At 54.2% G+C, this 6004-nt stretch overlaps 1 long non-coding RNA gene across 1 annotated transcript; it reads left to right on the forward strand.

Annotated features, from left to right (window-relative positions):
• The first annotated feature begins 1642 nt into the window (after window positions 1-1642).
• LOC102486457 (uncharacterized) lies at window positions 1643-5344 on the forward strand. Its single transcript, XR_337134.1, has 3 exons — window positions 1643-1797; window positions 5080-5154; window positions 5251-5344. It is a non-coding gene; the product is annotated as an uncharacterized LOC102486457 (long non-coding RNA).
• Window positions 5345-6004: the final 660 nt, after the last annotated feature.

The following is a 6004-nucleotide window of genomic DNA, read 5'->3' on the forward strand; positions in this document are numbered from 1 at the left end:
TGGCACGTTCTCCAGAGGGGAGGCCTGCCGTGACTCACTGTTGAGCTCTGAAATGCTGGAAACGCTCCTCCTGCCCGGGGTGGAGGGGTCACTGCGGCCAGCAGAGTGCCGTGAGCCCCAGCCCCAGCTCTAGCCCCAGCCACCCCTGGAGCATAGATGCTCTGTGTGCGGCTTCCAGAAGGTCTCCTACAGTCTCCCAGGGCTCCAGGGACCCACAGATGTTCTGAGGAGAGAGACGCTGACACGTGAGTCCTCACACGCCACACACGCTCCAGTCTCTACCCAGAGCTTTGCAGGCTCCTGGGTCCGTCTTTCTAGAAGGCTCTTCCTGCCAAAGGCTGAGCTGCTGATGGAGAAGACGCAGAGTGAGAGCACATGCTGGAGTGTGTGCGTGGAGCGTGTTATGATTCAAGCCACAAAACGGTACCTTGAAGTCTAAACTACCGACATGTCTGCACGCGACTTTCTCTGGAAACAGGGCCTTTGCAGCGGTGGTTCGTTAAAATAAGGCGGTGCTGCATACTGGTGTCCTCGTGTGGAGACACGCAGGGGAGAAGGCCATGCGACAAAGGAGGCAGATGTTGGGATGATGGAGCAGGAAGAGGAGCATGGGCCAGATCCTCCCCATAGACCTTTTGGAGGGAGCAGGGCCCTGCGGACACCTCGATTTTGGACTTAGTCCCCAGCATGGTGAGATAACAAATTTCTATTGTTTAAAGCCAGCCAGTTTGTGGACACTTGTCTAGGGGGTGAATTGGGGTGCTCCTCCCATTTCTGGAGGCTGGGGTGTCCTCGAGAGAGGAAGGAGGCGTTAGAACAGCATTTTCTGACCCCGAAGTCCAAGCAGAAGCAAACATACCCAGAGCAGGGCCTGTCGCCTGCGCTCTGGGCAGTCTTAGTGGCCTGTCCTGGGGTCACCAGGGCCTGTCGCCTGCACTCTGGGCAGTCTTAGTGGCCTGTCCTGGGGCCGCCCACTTTCTCAGATTCTGTTAACCGCCTGGCGTAATCGTGCACAGTGGCTGTCTGAGGACCGATCTGCTGAGGTGTTTCGTATGCGAGGGTCAATACTGAAATCGGACTTTGCATGTCCAGACCGGAAAATAGAAAGCGATTTCCTCCAAATCACTCTCAGAAGTTTCTGACTAGAATTTTAAGTCCATTTACAAGCACAAGGGACGCTACATCCCTCTCGCCCACCCCCGATTTTTCTATTTTAACCAGCAAATAAAAATAGTTCATCAGCGTGGAGTGGAGGGAGTACCTGCTTCTGGTACGTCTTCCTCTCTGTCTCACGAAATGAATTGAGAAGCCGGGAGCCGCTGGCCAGGGGAGAAGGAACACGGCAGGGTCCACGGGGACCCACAGCTGCCACCATCAAAGCCTCGGCCAGCTCAGGCCAGAGCTTGTGTTAAAATAGATGTTCTGGGGGCCGGACTGACCTTCCCCAAAGCCAGCCAGCAACCTGAGCGATCTTGGGCAGAGTAAGTTATTCTCTATGCCCCTTTTCTGTTGTTGTTTGTCATGATTTAAAAATCCTTCAATCCCCCTTAGAGTTCAGGCCTTACTGGTGTTGACATACTATTTATTACTCATATGGTTGTTTATGAATTCTGCCCATCTGCATCATCGGCTCCAGGAGGACGGAGATCTGTCCCTTTGTTTGCTGCTGCATCCCAGGGCCTAGAACATTCCTGACGTGTGCGGGCACTCAGAGGAAGCTCACCAAATCAGTACACCAGGCAAAGATTGTGGCTTTCCAGAGACAGGTCCTGCCTGTGATCTTCCAAATGGAAGGAGGTAGGGAAGGCCTGTAAAGGAAAAAGAATAGTAATCAAGACCATTTATTTATGGTGCCTTTAACCAAAGTCCCTCCATGGGTCCACGGTGCTGGGGTGGGTTTTAGGATCACCGGGTGACTGACGGGAAGCTGAGGTGAAATGCCTCGCCGCGGTGCTGCAGGGGTGTGGCATAGGACTGGGTCTGAGCCCCATGTCCTACATCTGTGTGGCTGTTAAGTAGCACTTGTGAATCTGACTTGGATCTTGGCATTGAGCAAGAACACAACAGGCTGATCATCAGCATTTTTTTTTTTTTTTTGGAGAGGTTTTTGCTATAGGGCGTGTGTGCTTGCCAGAAAGACAGAGAGAGACAGAGAGATGGAAAGCGAGAAATCATTCCCCAGGGGGGATGGCCATGCCGCAATCCCTTCTCCTCCATTCTCCTCTCAGGATCTTGGGCACGCATGCACACGCGCCCAGCATGAGTTTAGGCCAACGGGTCTAGGACTTGAACTGTGGTCAACTACTTGGGAGTCCAGCGACATAGCCATTACGGTAACTGCTGGTCCCATCATCAGCATTTTCTAAAATGATGTGGCCTAAGACCTCCAGGCCCTTAAGATGCTCTGTGAAAAATCTCTAAACTCTCATCCCTCCCATGGTGGATACAGGGGAGCAGCTTTCTCTCTTCTCTCTCTCTCACACACTTGAACCTCTAAGAAATCCTGTAGAAGAGGGCCTAGCGAACTTTGCTGACGCCTGTGTTTCCCTCTGATTTTAAACTTTAGAAGCCCGCTTCCTGCCCTTCTTCCCCTCCACCTCCTTATTCCCTCCTCCCTCCTCTCTTCCTTTCCTAGTAGCGAACACCCTGCAGCAGACTATTTGGATGCTTTCCAATTCCTTGGCTTCTTCTTTACAAGAAGAGCTGTCATTCACCATTTTCAGATGATGACATGGAGGGGAGAAGGGCACAGGGTGGAAAACTCAGATTCGGCAACATGGTCCTCCTGGGATCTTTTTCTTGCTGGCCCTCTTGGGGCGGCTTGCTGGGCTCCCTAGGAGGGTGGTTACCTGGGGAGTAGCTAGCAGGGTGGGTGGGAGTGTGGGAGGAGCTGAACCCCATAGCCAGCAGTTGCCCCCCTAGAGCGTCCCACCGTTAATCATTTGCTTCTCTGAATGGCGCTGCCCACCCCAACCCCAGCTCCCTGGGCCTGGTTACATTACCCCTCTCCACGCAGATTCATCTCAAACTCGTTTGATGCTTCTCCAAAGAGCTCCATCTGGTTCTCTCACTGTTCCTGACAGGTGGCTAACACAGCTCTCTGAAGCCCCCCAAACACCAGGAAGCATCTTCCGCAGAATTGACTTGGCTTTTATGTCACATTTCTGTCTCCCCATCGTGTATTTGCTACAACCACAGACATTTGTATGAAAATGGAATCCATGTTTGCAAGGGCTCATCTGCTCAGGCTGCCTTGTGAGCAGGCACTGGGGGACGATCTGCCCGGTCCTGGCACCCACCCCTGTGGCTCCGTGGCTCCCCATGCAGGACTTCTCCAGCCTCTGAGAGCAGGGAGATGCCATTTGGCTGGGATTTATGGCCCAAGCGGACCTCCCTGGGCCATAGGAACATCTGCTTCAACATGGCGACAACGTCACTCTGTCTCCAAGCATATGTCCACACCTAGGCCTGGTCCTCACTGGGCTGTGGGCGAGTAGGACGTGCTCAGCCAGAGGGTGGGATCTGCTGGGTGGGGTGGGCAGAGGGAGTCCTAGGGCAATGGCTGCACACAGGCCAGCAGGGGTTCCGAGTGCTGTGTGAAACTCATCAAGAGGGGGTCAGAGCCTGAAAGAGATGCTGACAGACGGTGAGCACGTCTCCGTGGTCATCTGGATCCAGCCCAAGGAGCAGGGACCCTTGGTGTGCAAAAGCTCCTTCACCTCCGTTTGGTGTTTTCAGGAGGGTGTTAGGTACTGAAAGTTTGTATCCCCACCAGTCCATTGGTTGAAGCCTGGATTAGGCTGTGAACTGCTATCCCAGAATACCACAGACTGGGCCGAATTCCACATGGCTGACTGTGGTTCAAATCCTGCTCTGGGCAGCTTGAAGAACACACTGGGCACATGTGTATGCGTGACCCAAATCCTGACGGGCTGGAGAAATGGAGAGGAAAGGATTACAGTGTGACCATGTCCCACTGGGAGGTACTTTCTCTCTCTCCATCTCTCTGTCTCTCTCTGGGGAGTACATGCACCCTCAGGGCAGGGGGTAGACATCAGCGCCTCCTCTCTCCACCATGTGAGGATGTAGCAAGAAGCCAGCAGTCTGCATGCCGTGGGCATTTGCCCCGCAGTTCCTCTCAGCCTGTGTGAATAGGAGTACCTAGCCCACACCTCCACTTCCAACAGCATGTAGACTGAATCCCTGTGGGGCACCTCCGGTGCGGGGGTGCTGTCTAGGTGCCAGGGGTGCAGCAGTGGGTGAACCAGGGAAAGATCCCACCCTGCAGAGTTTACATTCTAGCAAAGGAACAAAGACAGACAGAATGGAAGTTGATATGTAGCTCATTGGAAGGTGAGGAGTGCTTGAGTGAGTGCTCTGGAGGAAATAAAGCTGAGGGGGGCAGGGTATACACGGGGTGGGGGTGGAACTGGGGAGGACTGAGAAGGCGAATTCGAGTAGACTTGAAAGAAGTCAGAGAGGAGCCTGGCAGAGGGGACAGAAAGTGCAAGTCACTGAGATAGGAGCATTGGGTGGGTGGGTTTGCAGGACAGCGGGGAGAATTGGGTGTTTGGTGGTAAGCACAGAGGTAAGGCCTTTGTTGTGTATCTGTAGGGAGACTGGAAGCCCTTGGAGGGTGAGCAGAGACCATCTCCTCTATTCTTTTTTTTTTTTTCCTGAGAGGTTTTTGCTATAGGGCGTGTGTGCTCGCAGAAAAGACAGAGACAGAGAGACAGAAAGCGAGAAATCACCCCCCAGAGGGGATGGCCATGCCGCAATCCCTTCTCCATTCTCCTCTCAGGATCTTGGGCACGCACGCACATGCGCCCGGTGTGAGTTTTAAGCCACCAGGTCCGGGACTTGAACTGTGGTCGACTACGTGGGAGTCCAGCAACATAGCCATTTACGCTAACTGCTGGTTCCCAGCTTGCTAAAGAGGTCTTTGCATTAGGGCACTTATGTTCACTGGAGATAGAGACAGAGAGACAGAGACAGCGACAGAGGCAGTGAGAGAGAGAATGAAAAATCACCCACCGGGGGGATGACCAAGCTGCAATTCCTTCTCCATTCTCCTTCCAGGATCTTGGGCATGCATGAACACACGCCTGGCATGAGTTTCAAGCGAGGATGGGGTAAGGATGGCCCACTCTGAAGGTAGGTCTGGGACGTGAACTGCGTGCGGTTGACCATGTGGGAATCTTGTGAGGTAACTGCTACACCGTCTGCTGGCCCTCCTCTATATTTTAACAGGGCCAGTGTTGAGAACCCACAGCAGGGGCATGCTGGAAGCCTGCACAGGACAGTCCGGACGAGATGGCCGAGGGCAGCCTGGGCAGGAAGAGGAGGGAGGGTAAGAGGGCATCAGTGCTGACCATTGGATATGGGGTGAGGGCGAGGGAGGCGAGCATGCTTTCAGAAGCAGCAAGAGGTGGATGCTATTCCTTGAACTGAGAGGTGGGCCCAGGTAGAAAGATGGTTTCCATCTTGGAAAGTTTGTGAGGTTCCTTAGGAATCAGAGAGGCTGGAGCTGAGGGGGCAGGACTGGGCTGCAGTATAAACCTAGGCCGATAGAGGGCGCCGGAGTCAGGAGACTGGCCGATACCACCGTTGACCAGTGGCGGAAAAGACAAGAGGGGAGACAGACGCTGTTGGGAGAGATAAGGAGGAATCGATGAGTCTGAGAAGTCACCAGGGAGGTGGGAGGAAAACCAGGAGCTCATGTGTCCAGGAGGAGATCTCCGGTGTGCTGCGTGGCCCGGCCATCAGCTGCGTGCAGTTCAGGCGCAGGACCCATGGCTGTAACCAGAGCGCGCCAGGGCTCTCACTGGAATCAGAGAGCAGAGGAGGCGACCTCTCTTCTAGCCACGGTGCTCAGCGGGGGCACGGGACTGCAGCTGCTGGGAGCCGTCTCCCCTTATCCAATGGACAGCCAGCACAGGAGTCAAACCCTGCTGAGAAGCAGGCGCAGAGGGAGACAGAAATCTGATGACAGCATTTCAGCCTC

The sequence above is a fragment of the Tupaia chinensis genome, unplaced genomic scaffold (genome assembly GCF_000334495.1).
Source record: "Tupaia chinensis unplaced genomic scaffold, TupChi_1.0 Scaffold144346_1, whole genome shotgun sequence".
NCBI classification, from domain to species: Eukaryota; Metazoa; Chordata; class Mammalia; order Scandentia; family Tupaiidae; genus Tupaia; species Tupaia belangeri.